Genomic DNA, 13,185 nt, shown 5'->3' with positions numbered 1-13,185 from the left:
TAATTATAAAGACTGAAAATCTAGGATGACTGCACACTCCCTGCCACAAAACTGTGTTTCAGGAATAAGAGACAATATTTAGAGAGTAGATATATCAATGTGGAAAATGCTCACCTCCTGGCCATTCAGTAATTTTCACTAGTGCTTTAAACACTGCTGTTCCCAAACATGTCACAGAAAAGAACTCCTGTGGTCTTCAACAGCAGCAAGAAATGATTTCTCTGTTTTAAGTTCTCTGGGAGGGGGTATCTAAACATGATCACACTATGACAATTCACCCGTGACATGAGATTCTTCTTCCTGTCGGCTCCCTGGTCATGAAAGGCAGTATAGGCTGCCTAAATCACATTTCTGTTTTGCTTTCTTCTCTCTGTCGGAGCCAAACTGTCTCCAATGAATGCAGAGGGAGTGCAGGGACTGGTCTGCTGTTGGGGATCAAACAGCCTTCTGGGCAGTTTTGTTCTAGTCTCAATTTTTCCTTAAGGAGGAGATCATGTCTGCTAGCCTTCTGAGTGACTGCTTGAGTAACCAAGCAATTCTGCTTATTTTTTGGTTTAAAGATCTGTGAATTACTTCTTCCACCCATCACTATGAAGCAAAACTAGCATTTTCCTGTATGTTTTAGAAAATATTGTCAATATGAGCTGTGCTACATTTTGTATAAGTGAGTATTAAATGCAATGAAGACAGAACAAGCAGATGTAGGGAGACGATTTCTCTCTAATATCCAATGTCTGATGATCATTTTGCTGTTGCAGTGTCATTTCTCTGCTGGAGAACATATTGTGGAGGCAGAAAAATTTCTAAGGCAAAAGTTCAACTGAAAATCAAATAGTATTAAAAAGAAGACAGTTATTTGACTCATTACTTGAGTCAGTCCCCAGAACTACTGAGTATTGGCTGCTATGTTTATTAAAAATTTCTTCAGAGAGTAAGTAAAAAGTTTGCTGAAATGCTGTGTAAACTTAAGCAAAGACATGAAACAGTATGGCAAATACTGTAGAGGAAATGACCCAAACTAAATCAAAATTCTCTGTTAAACAGTTTACTCAGGAATGGAGAAACTGCAGCTAAAGATGTGCAAAACATATGATCAAAAAATGAAGTATACTTTCTCTGAATCCTTGTTAGAATAGACAAAAACAGTGGTTGGTCTTTCAGGTACCACACCAGATTTGTGCAAAAATTTTGTATTACATTCAACAGTTTTAGATTCACCTAACGATTGCTCTCAAATACCTTTAGTAAAAATACAGAAGTGAGCAGCAATCTTAGATAAATATGTTATTCTGCAAAAGTCTGCTTCCAATATTACACAATTAGGGTATAGTTTTCATAATCTGGGCTTATTGCTGGAACTAAAGTATGAAATCATGCCTTCAAACTTTCTGCATTTCCTGAAAGCTTAAGTATTCTAAACTATACCACAGTCCTCTCTTATAAAAACCACCTTTTAGCAAATCTTTAATCTCAATTTCTTTTCTTGGTAAGGGAGGTTGTCCCACAGTATTGTGAAGCCACTGAAAAAAGGCCTTACTGGCACTAGTGAGAATTGAATTGAGCTTCAAAACCCCTACCTCTGATTTTTTTCCTCTCAGACTTTAATGCTTGTCACAGTCTTTCATCTTCCTTTTTTTCCAGATTACCATAATTCTAAAATTCTTCATTAGTGTTACATATGCCAAAAAAATGTACAAGTAAAACATCATTGCTGTAGTCATTGAAAGCTATTTACTACCAATACATTACTTACATTTCGGTTATTGTACCCTCAGCATCTAAAGATAACCTACTAAAATTACTTAAAAATTTTAAAAAACTTATCCTAATTCTTAGACTAGACTCAAACTTCCTCATTGATTCTTTTTCAAAAATTCTTTTTCAGAGAGGGCCAGAAAGGGTAAGAATCTTTTAAATTTACCACAATTCTTTAATCTGTCCTTACGTAGAAATTCTAACAATTTTTTAAAATCTTTATCAAAAATTATGCTGTTGAAAGTGGTGCTGGGAGAGAAGACATGCAGAGATGGATTTTTTTTAACAATGTCTTCATAAAAATAAGGCATGTCATAAAAATGACTGATGCTGCTTATTCATATTACTCCATGTGAAAAAAAATCCATTATTCTTTGTAGTAGAACCCTTTTCCTGCACACTGCATCTTTGTTTTTTTCCAGTAAAAATGAAAAAAAAGCAGGTTTACTATCTCTCAGATTTGGAAGTTTCAATTTCCTAGGGAACTTGTCCTTCAGTTGACAGAGTGCTTTATTTTAGATTTATGGCATCTGTGGAAAACTGTATACAAAGCAGTAGCATTCTTATTGTCTTACTGCAGAAATGTTTTTAGCTCAGCAAATTAACTTTACCACTCCTTCTCTTTTGACAAAATACGGAAGATGACAGTGCTGGCACTTAGATTCTTCATCAACATATGTCCTGAGGTAAGTGTTTAAAAATACCTGCACTTGGATGAGCTGTTTAAACCCTGATCTAGTGAGATAGTTTTATGTTACAATTTACAGAGTTCTGAGTTGATGTTTCCTTTTAAAACAAGGGTTATCAATATATGGTCTGTACGCTTAAAAATCTCTCTCTTTTTTTTTTAATAGAATACACTGAGATCCCCAGCTGATGCAAATCTGTGCACCTCTTCAGAACTAATGAGCAATTTGCACCAAGGACCTGGCATTAGTAGTAGATAGTGCAGGCCGTATAAAGACTAAAGAAAAAAATGCTTTAGCTATAACTGTGCTTTTGATAAAGAACTGTAAGGTTTTGTAAGATTTTGAGGTGGCTAATAGGAACACCCCTGTTTCTTCATTCCCAATTGCAAGAGGGTTTGATGAAGAAAGGCAGCCACTGCCTTTCCATAGCTTAGGTATCTTAAGAAAATTTGCATTTTTGTGATATTGGATTTAATGACTATACTACTAGGTTACTAAATGATTTTTGCACTGTTTATGTGAAATACATAGAATAATTATTAGTTATTATGCAAAAGAAAGGAAGATAGCTTTCTATTGCATTTGCTTCATGACCACAGAAGTCTTTAAAAATATTAAAAGCCATCCAAACTGATTCTTAGGTTGACTTTATCAGTATATATTTTTTAATATATTACCTTTGTGTTGTGATAGCCTCAGAAGTTAAATTTGGAAAGTTGAGATTCAGATGTCTTAAACCTGCTGTCAACTTAAATTGATTAACACCTCTGAACCCAGCTGGGGGCATACAGTGAGCTATATGCATATTTTTCTCTTTGATGTTGGTATAAAGCATGCTTGTTAGTGCAAAGATTGAGCTAGAACTTAAAATTCCATGGAGGGAGACACTTGATGTTGAAGGATGCCCCTTGGGGCAGAGAAGGCATGGGCAAGAGACCACCTTTGTTGGGGGAGAGCAGTTGTTGATTAAACCAATTGTGTCTAACAAGTCTAAGAGATGATACCAGGTACATTTAAACTGCAGTGAGGGGGGAAATGTTTATTTCAATTGGAGTGACTGTTCCATTTCCTGAATAAATTAGCAGTAAATAAGCTTTGGTGAGGAAGACTGTTCCAGACCAGTTCCCTTGAAGCACCCAGAAGGAGATGAGTGGTCGGAATACACGATGTTCCATCACGAACGAGTTCCCTCTGGTGAAAGCAACCTGAGAGCCAGCGTATTTAGGCCCAGAGGCTTCCAGGTGATGGGTTTGTCAGGGAATTACGTATGGTAAGTCAGCATAATGCAGGAAAAGAGTGATCTTTCAGATTTAATCTTATTACAAATAGATTAAGCCATGTCACTTTGGCCTTCAATGGTCACAGTTGTGTTGTCTGCTCTCAGTGTTGCAGATGGTCATTTTGGTTTGCGCTGTACATGCAAAAGAGTGGGGGGTGTACTAGTGTCTTACCTTCCCCCAGCACTCTCCAGACTGCCCCAGGGCAGGTGGATTGGAAAATTCAAATCCAAAAAAAACAGGGAAGGTCCTTTGGTGACCTGATGACCAAGGGACCTCCAGCAATTAGTTCATACAACAGGCCTGTGCTTGGATCCAAAACATCCTTCAGGAGATTGTCGCAAAATAAGTCATTTTCCTCAAACACTTCCCATTACTCTGAAAGGAATGTTTTTCAAGGATCTTGTTCTCTTATGGCCAATATTAAGATTTACTGAAGTTCTGTACTTTAATTCTTGTAAAGTGCAGTTGCGTATTCCTTTTGAGAGGTATTACAGCTGTCTTTAGAAGGAACATTTAACCAATTCACTCAGCAACTACTTAACTACTGATTTTTTTGCACCCTAGCCAGTTAATTTGTCTTCTGATTAAGTCTATCATTTTCTGAGCTGCCACTTCCAGTTTCTACTTCTAGCTAAATAGGTATGTTTCCCTTCTTTTCTTTTTTCTTCATTTACCCAGGGAGGAAAAAAAAATCCTAATTAAAATATGAGATTCTATTAATCTTTCAGAATTCCATTTTTCACCTCTGTCCTACTTTTTTAATATATATACATATATACATATACATATAAATTAAAAATTCAGAACTCTCTTATCAAGTGTGGAAAAAAAATTCTGGCTTACGAAGAGCATATTAGGCAATTCGATTAATTATTTTCTGTAGTGCTTAGCATCTGACAGCTCCAAAAGAGGTTCATTTCCCCTTGAAAAATTAAACATCTTGTCTGAGTTCCATATTCAGATCACCAAAAGATAATATTTGCCTACTGTGTGTGAGAGGATGGCAACAGGCTCACAGAGCTACTACACACAAGAAAACACTAAGCACAGGGAAGCTGATAGGCTCTCCAAGGCTCAGCCTGATTTTGGATCGGTATCCTAACTTTCTGTAGTCATTGTCATTCTTTGCTAAAATTTGGGGTTATTTTTCCAATAAAACTAATTTATACATACCTCATGTGTGTACATATGTGTATACATGCATGTACACATTCTTATTTTAGGTGTAAGTACTTTGGAATAGTTATCCATACAGAATTATTTAATAATCATATAAACCAGCTTGTTTATATTATGTGCTAATTGCTCTATAGCAATCTTCCTATAACAGGTCACAAAAATGTATTCCTCAAACTCAAAAATATGTAACTATACTTTTTAAAATAAGGGAAATGGTTTTATTTTGCACATTTTAGATTGCACAGATAACTTATTGATGACTCAGACACTTGACACCTCCTTGGAATTGTTTGCTCTCAGGTTTTTTTGTGGTGATTGACATTCTTATTTGGTGCTGATTTTAATGAGGAATGTTAGCCCATTTATGCAGTGGTACCTGAGCTCTTCAACTTCCTTCCTTCTGATGAAATCATCAGAAGAGTGGGAATGACCTTCTACATTCAAAGCATTTTGCATTTGGGTGGGGAATAACTTGTACTTAGAAACAGAAAAAAACAAAACTAGGAGAAAAGTGTGGGCCAGGAATTTACTTTGTAAATAATGTATTTAACAATAAATTAAACACCAAATATTGAGCGTTTCTTCTACACAATATTTTTAGTCTCTGCTGAAGAACAAGTGAAAAAACACTGGCTAAAAAGTTATGGATCACAATATACATACATAAATCTATGCCACCACTTGATCTGAATATCTTTCATTTCCTCTCCACTTAAATTTCAGCAATTCCTGTGAGTATCTTGTCTAAAGTGAAGGAAGAATCGTATCTGTATTTGAAATTGTTGATGCAGTTCAAACTTCCTACACTTTAACCAAGTAGAAGAAAAAAGCGTAAGTAGGAAAGATCTGGATTTTGCAACTCACAAAATAATCTAAAACATAATGAGACTCTGAAATATAGCAATTTAGATGTTGATATAAGGTTGTTTTGACATTGCTGTTTCTCTACTATCATGGGGGTATTATTAAATGAGTACAAACATCCTGCTTCCAAAGGAAGGGGAGGTGATTTACTATTCTCTTCACAATCCAATCTTCTTAGCTACCCACTAAGTTATTTTGCACATATGTGGACCTTAACAGGCAGCACACTATCCCAAGTTCATTAGCTTTGTGGATTGCTGTTTATTGTATTTACATATCAAACCACCAGCCATACTGAACTGAACAGCAGAGATAACAGATTTGCAAATGATTTTCTGATGCTTTGTTAAAATATAGATATATATTTTTTTAAAAAAAAAAGTCACTGGCCAAGTTTCAACCTATTTAGGAATAATGCTGAATATAAAAGGGAAGAGGCTTTGGAACTGGATAGATGCCAGCAGATCTTCACTGGCTATTTTTCCTTCAAGCTTTACATGTAGTTGATTATATTGTACACAGTTGTACATTCTCTAAACAATATAATTGTTCAAGTAAATTTTGCTGTTTAGGCTACAGATGTTTCATTCAGTGTATAATCAGGGCCAATAAAACTTAATAATAGTGAATAATTGGTCATGCCGTAATTAGATTTGACTCAGCATACTTTTGTGTTTAAAAATGCGTTAGATACAGATTAAGCTTTATTCTCTTGAAACAAGCAGTTCAAATGATGAGGCAGGTGCTTTCTCTCATCAGTTCCAAAAAAATTTCTCTATTTTCCGATAAAAAGTTGCTTGTGTGTGCTTGTGTGTGTGTGTTTTTCTTTTTTTTTAACTTTGGGGATGGATGCAAATCTTTAAATAAGGACAAAGGAGACAGCAGCCACAACTTACTCTTCCAGTCTCAAAGTTGAGCAAAACAGACTACTTCTCTAGCTAAACTTTAATCTGTAACATTATGGCTCTTCACTGAGCTATTGCAAAGCTCAGCTGGATAATAACTTCTAGAGCTGAGAGCACTGGCAAGTGGTAAGCAAATAATGAAGCCATCTTTTAACTGTTAGTGGAAGAGTAGTTTTAGCAGAGAAGACACTTGCATTCTACTTACTCTGAATACTGTGGTTTGTCATAGTGAGTAAGTCTTAAATAATATAGGCTTTTAGACTTCAAGCTTTCTCTTTTTAGCTTGTTTTTTAAGTTTTGTGATCACATGTGAGTTCTTTGATTCAAAATTTTTAGCACGGTAGGAGTGCATGAGTAGACAGAAATTATCTGCTTTTAACTTCTTTTTGTGTTCCAAATGAAGTACTGGGTATTACAAAAAATCCCATATGTCACAACTAAATAACACAGAAGGATTTTTGCTTTTCCTTGTGATTGGCTGTATTGGAAAATCAGAGATCTTTAAGAATAGATGCAAATGCAAACCCCTCTGAATTCTGTACCTACAGCGGTATATTAAGTGTAAAGATTTCAGGTCTCCTGGAAGGGATATTATGTTTTTTTAATGTACGGCACAACTGAAAATCTACAAGAACAACTCATAATAAATGACATTTGGGTTCTCTGAATTTATTCATTACCTCATCAAAGGACACTATTATTTCCCCTTTAAATAACTAAACTAATTGCCGTATCACCATCTGCCCACAATAACAAGAAGGAACATATGGAAGCTTTACTACAGAGCAAAGTAACCAAATATGCCCATGTCTTAAGATCCCCAATCTGCAAATAACTGAGAATATATAAAATGACAATAAATCATTAAAGAGTTTTAATACATATCATATACATCATTATACGTTATAAAATTGGTTCAATGTAGTAACCTTTTTCTTTTAAGCAAAATCCCCACCATTGGATCATCTACATGGCTGCTGTCTGGCTAGAGGCGGAGCCCTGTCTCTTGCTCTGAGGCCAGGATGCGCTCCCCAAACCTTCTGCCTCTGACGCTCTTTCTTCTGTCGGATGTGATGACCGCCCTGCCCTACACATCCAAATCAGCGTCTCAGCTACTGACTCAGGACTCTGCTTTCCTCAACAGCCTTTGAGCTCTTTGGGTTTCTATCTTATACCGCTCCGGGGCAAGAGCAAGGTCTGTGGGCCATATCATTCCTCAGCCCTTCCTGCAAGCTCCAGCGACCCTCTGGAAAGCCAGACTGGGCAGAGTCACTTGCCTATGTTTTCTTCCTCCTTTTTTCTCTTTTTTTACATGATGACAGGCCTCCTGCACAGTACTAATAGGTAGGAGTAAACTTTTACTATGGATTTGTATAGTACTGCCTCAGATTCACGGTATATGGTGCAGCCTCCCAGGTGATATGTGAAGGTACGTTTGGCCTTTTCTTGTCTCGAAGACACTAATATCCTCACCTGTTTGCTGTCACTGCTCAGCCAGGAGTCCCTGCCCCATCCCCTGAGGCAGCAAGGCTGCTCATGTAAGCAGCCCTGGTCTGTTCCAGTGCAAAATCAGTGCCATTTGCTAAAAGCACTTGCAGTGATATCAGATAATAAGAGAGCAGAAGCTATTACAGCTTTTTTAAAGTGGCTACGCTCCAGAGTTTTACAATTTGTTTGTGGACACAAACTTGAGTTTCTGCACCAGAATCTGAACAAGCGGCAGAGTGGACAGACACACCTCCATAAATGCAGGCACAGCCTATATCGCAGAAGAAAACTAAAACCTTCACATCTTTGACCCAGGAAATGTATTTTTAAATTGGCAACAGACAGACCAGTTGTGACGTTCTCATTTCCTTAGAATTAGGATCATAATAGGATACAAGAGAGATTTTCCATCTTTCAGAAAGTTTCTGTTAATAAGTAACAGTGCACATAGCCTAACTAGTTTGCTAAAGCTCACACATCCTTCCCATGGAGGAAGGTTTTCCTTCCTTTTCCGAGCTGGAAACAATTTTAGGATAGGGAGAGGGGAAACTTGGAGACCTCAGTGGGGCTGCAGCTTGGAGGATTTAGCCCTGGCAGTGCGGGAGCTGGTGACGGGCGAGGGGAGGCAAAGGGGGCAGAGCCCAGGACAGAGGCAGCTGGGCGTTGCTTTTGCTCCTGCTCCCCCAGGGTTTGCTCAGCTATGCATGGTCCAACTGCAAATATTCACTTGGTTTTCACAGTCATGTTTTCCAGGCTCTTTAGAAATAGCCCAGACCCACGGGGTTCATGGGTCACTGAAAACTTCCAGAGATTAAATTTTCCGCATTTATTTCTCCATCCCCAATCTGTTTAATTCAGCAGTGTTTTACATCAGAAATTTTGTACACTTTGCCATTGAGTAGGAATACATATAAAAAGCATCTGTTTCCATTTCACCTCTCTACACTGAGGTCTGATCCTTTTTTACACGGTGACAGTTGTCTGTGAAGCGCCCACCTGCAAGTTATGAAATTTGCTCCTGGCCACTAGGCCATGCTGTGTAGCCATCAAATATCTGCTATAACTCGTGCTATTCCACCTGCTACAACCTCTGTGTGTGTGTGTGAGCGTGTGTCATCCAACAGCATCCCCACACAGGAGACCTCAATGGGCCCGCGGCCTCTTTCAGAGACTTTGGTCTAAATCAAAATAACACCCTCGAAGTCAGGGAAGTCTAAGGGATGAGGCTGTCCTTTAAGTTTCAAGATTTCACTGATATAAACAAAGAGACAGCAGAATTTAACTGTCTTTTTATATATAGTACCATCCTTGGAGGAAAGATAAAACTATGGGAATACCACAAAAATGCATGTCCATTCCTACCACTTGCATTTTTCTAGAGATGCTCTTGTAAAAAGCTGTTACATCTCTGAAGCTATACGTAGAGGGACACTGTGTGCTACGGTCAACCACAATAAAACGTTCAATAACTGGCATGTAAAGACATGATACCAGCTTAACGGCATCTGCCTTGTGAAAAATACAGGAGATAGTTTATTGTGTCTCCAGGCTAGAGACCTCATTTGGAGCAATGTGCTATTTTTCCATTAAGCTACACCTTGGGTTTTGATGCCATTTTTGTCAAAGGAGCCTGTTCTAAGGGCATGGACAAGTGTCAACGTATTCTGACAGTGCATGTTTCAGTGCTTCGATGCGCTTCCAGTGCGCCCATATAAGAGCTTTAGAATATCTTTGTTCCAAGTTTCTTTTGTTAACCAAATAGCTGGTGAACTTGAAAATCAGAAATCCCTTAGGGGCTTTTCTTTTCTTTTTTTTTTTTTTTTTTTTTTTTGCAGAGATGATTCATATTCTGACCTCCAGATATCAAAAGTAGGATTACACTACGTATGCTTCCTTCGCTACATGCCTACTTAGAAATCAGCTCACAGAAGATACTGCTACCACCTACAGAGATTTCAAATGGTAGCGTCCCAGTGTTAAATATTTATAATCCAAGTACTGTTTGAATGAATATAAAATGAGTGCCACAAACTGAAGTATTCTCATTTCAAAAAGCTATTACAATTTACAATTAACATGACAAATTTGCCTAAGACCTACTACCTCTTTTCCCTCTGGCACTGGAGATCCAGGATAGCTTTTCTCATTCTCCATGAGCTATAAGGCTTGGGGTATGCTTTAAAATGAAAAATCATTATTTTGAGAATTGGTGGTTTGGTTTGGGGGTTTTCCTATTTGGAATGCTGCTTCATTCCCAATATCTGTTTTTAAACAGATGTTGGAGAGTGTGTGCCCCGACCAAATATTTCACAAAAAAATACTTTCTTTGAATGGAAAATGTTTTATTCATATGGTAAAAAGCAATGTGTCCCCTGTACTGTAATAGCTGGAATTTTTGCTGTGGGTGTGGTATTTGTGAAGCATGCTAACAATAAGACTACTTTTCTAAAGAACAATTGGAGTATAAACATGATACTGTAAGATTCAGTTTTGAATGTGGCAACGATGTATTTAAGCCTGCCTTAATTGCTGGGGTTTTCCATTTGAGCTTTTTCATTAAGAATTTTTTGTAGGTATTGTTAGAGAAGGAAGCCGCTCCATTTTTCTTTCTGTTGCCATATGAAACATGGTAGATGATAGCTACATTTTTCCAAAAAGATGGAGGAGCAAGCAAGCACAAAAAGAAAAGAAAGATCAAAGAGTTATTTAAAGCTTTTTCCTGCTGCTGCTGAAAATGGGCTCTTAGAATACACCAAATCAATGACGTGCTCACTACTGGTTTATGCACAGCAACCAAATCAAACATTATACGAAAGCTACCTTAATTACAAATTAGGCTCAAAAAAAGGCAGGGCTGGCTTCAACCCTCAGCCCTGCAAAAAGCTGCCCCAGCAGCATTTTGGGAAGATAACGATGTCTCACAGGTTCCTTACCAGGCACAGCAAATTTCCTGCCACATCAGGCACAATCAGCTCAATAGTTCATGCAGGAGCAGCAGCGCTCCTTCCTCCTCCTCAGCAATCTCCTTTGCCCCTAGTCAGTTGGCTTGCACAAAAGCTAAAAGGCGTGCCGGGTGTACCAGGGCCCGGCCCTGGGAGCAGCCGGATCATAGCTGGTTTCCTGCCCGCTGCGACCGTGGAGGGCTGCGCCTTCGTTATTGCGGAAAGTGGCCCGCATGTTAGCTGCGGAAGAAACAAGAAACGCTTTAGTGCAACTTCTGAAGCCCACTGTGTTATAAACTGTGAATTCTTCTTATTTTAAGATACGTAAGCATTTTAGCATAGGTAACATTTAAGACATACAAGACACTTAGCACATCTTATGTTTTGTATTTCAAATTATTACCATTCTCTGATTACAACCACCACTTAGGAGCTGCATCTATGACTTGTGCTCATGCAGATGAGTTTTTTTGAGGACTTTCATTTATATTTATACCACTGCAGTGTATTTTTCAAAGTTCCCCTCCTCTAAGTCAAGATAATTTCTGCTAAATACAGGTGCCATTGCACCTCGCAGGTCTTCATGAGCAGTTTTTTTGTCTGATTCCAGTTGGGACAGCTGTCAAAATGAGTAAGATTTAGTGGATCAGGGATAAGATTGGGTACCAATTACTGAATTTTTAGCACCATGGGATTTTTCACCACATTACAGACATCTATTGCAAATAGTTTATTTTATTCACATTCTGGAAAGAAACAGAGGTTTATAATGGTAACCTGGAGTAAAATGCAGATTAGGTGTATGTGTGTGCATATACTTATATACAAATAAATACATGTATTTTATATATAACCTCAGCAGTGGATAAGAGGAACTCCGTCTTCCTCATTTTCTATGTAGCAGGTTGAGATACTTCCATCGTTTTTTGCAGATGAGCCCAGGATAGCAAATGCAGTTGGTGGCAGCTCTGTTTTGAACCTAGGAAAGAATCACATGCTGCCAAATGCTCTGAAAAAATCATGCCTTGGGCTTCTGCAACTGGCATCCACAGTCAGTTATTACTTGGAAATTTGAGCATTGTATGTGTACTTCAGTTCCAGGTGTGCAATCAGATATAATAATTTTCACTTCCTTCACAGAGGTATATACTAAGATATATTGCTTAACATCTGCTAAATATCCCAGACACCGTGGAAACAGAAACCATAAGAAAATGAGTAGTTATGTTTTCTGTTCAGGGCTTAGAGAATATGCAGTGAAAAGGGCATTTAGTCAAGGACTGATGGATGTTTATGAAAAGCAATACTGAGTAAGTATGCATTCAGTGAAGGAAGCAGGAAACCAAGGAAAAAAGAATAGAATGGGAGCTTGTAGATGAAATCTGGTTCCATAATCACAGAGGATCCAAATTAACATTATATAGACAGGAGTAGAAAGTAGACATTTCTTATAATTTGGTTGCTTGATTCAGCACTAAAAGACCACAAAGTTCTTTTAGAACAGTTAATTTTTATGTAATATTTGTATACTTTAGAAAGCAATTATTCCCACTTATAATCAGCAAGCTAGCTGGTGCTGGTTGGCAATAAATCTCATTGCAGCACAATTTCTACAAGCTGTGCTATACTCCTGAGGGTGCCTGAAAACGTGCAAACGTACAAAATTGATGTTTTGCCTGGGTGAAAAGACATGTTGCCTACCAATCAGTCAGAAGACTAACATCTGACAGCCTCACCAAGATTCAGGCATCCAAATGAGAGCCAAAGTTAATTCAAAGATTCTGTAAAATAATGCCAGGACTTGAGCAATGTGTGAGACAGTACACCAATGATTTATTAATTAGTCATGAGAATCTGCAAATATTTGTTTAGGATTGTCTCCACAGAACTCCTTTAGGAATTATTGTTGCTCATTCACTTGTGTATACAGACTTGCTTCAGGAAAATAAAATGTTTCTTTCTCTTTGAGACAAAGAATGGATTAATATTTTCTCCTACATCTCCTCTAAAATTTCTCTGATAAATACCTTTTTATTCCACCCATTTGCCCTAAAAAGGTGCAATCAGTTCATGTGTAGAAAGA

Source organism: Dromaius novaehollandiae, chromosome 1 (assembly GCF_036370855.1).
Source record: "Dromaius novaehollandiae isolate bDroNov1 chromosome 1, bDroNov1.hap1, whole genome shotgun sequence".
Taxonomy (NCBI): Eukaryota; Metazoa; Chordata; class Aves; order Casuariiformes; family Dromaiidae; genus Dromaius; species Dromaius novaehollandiae.
Note: the sequence above shows the minus strand (reverse complement) of the source record.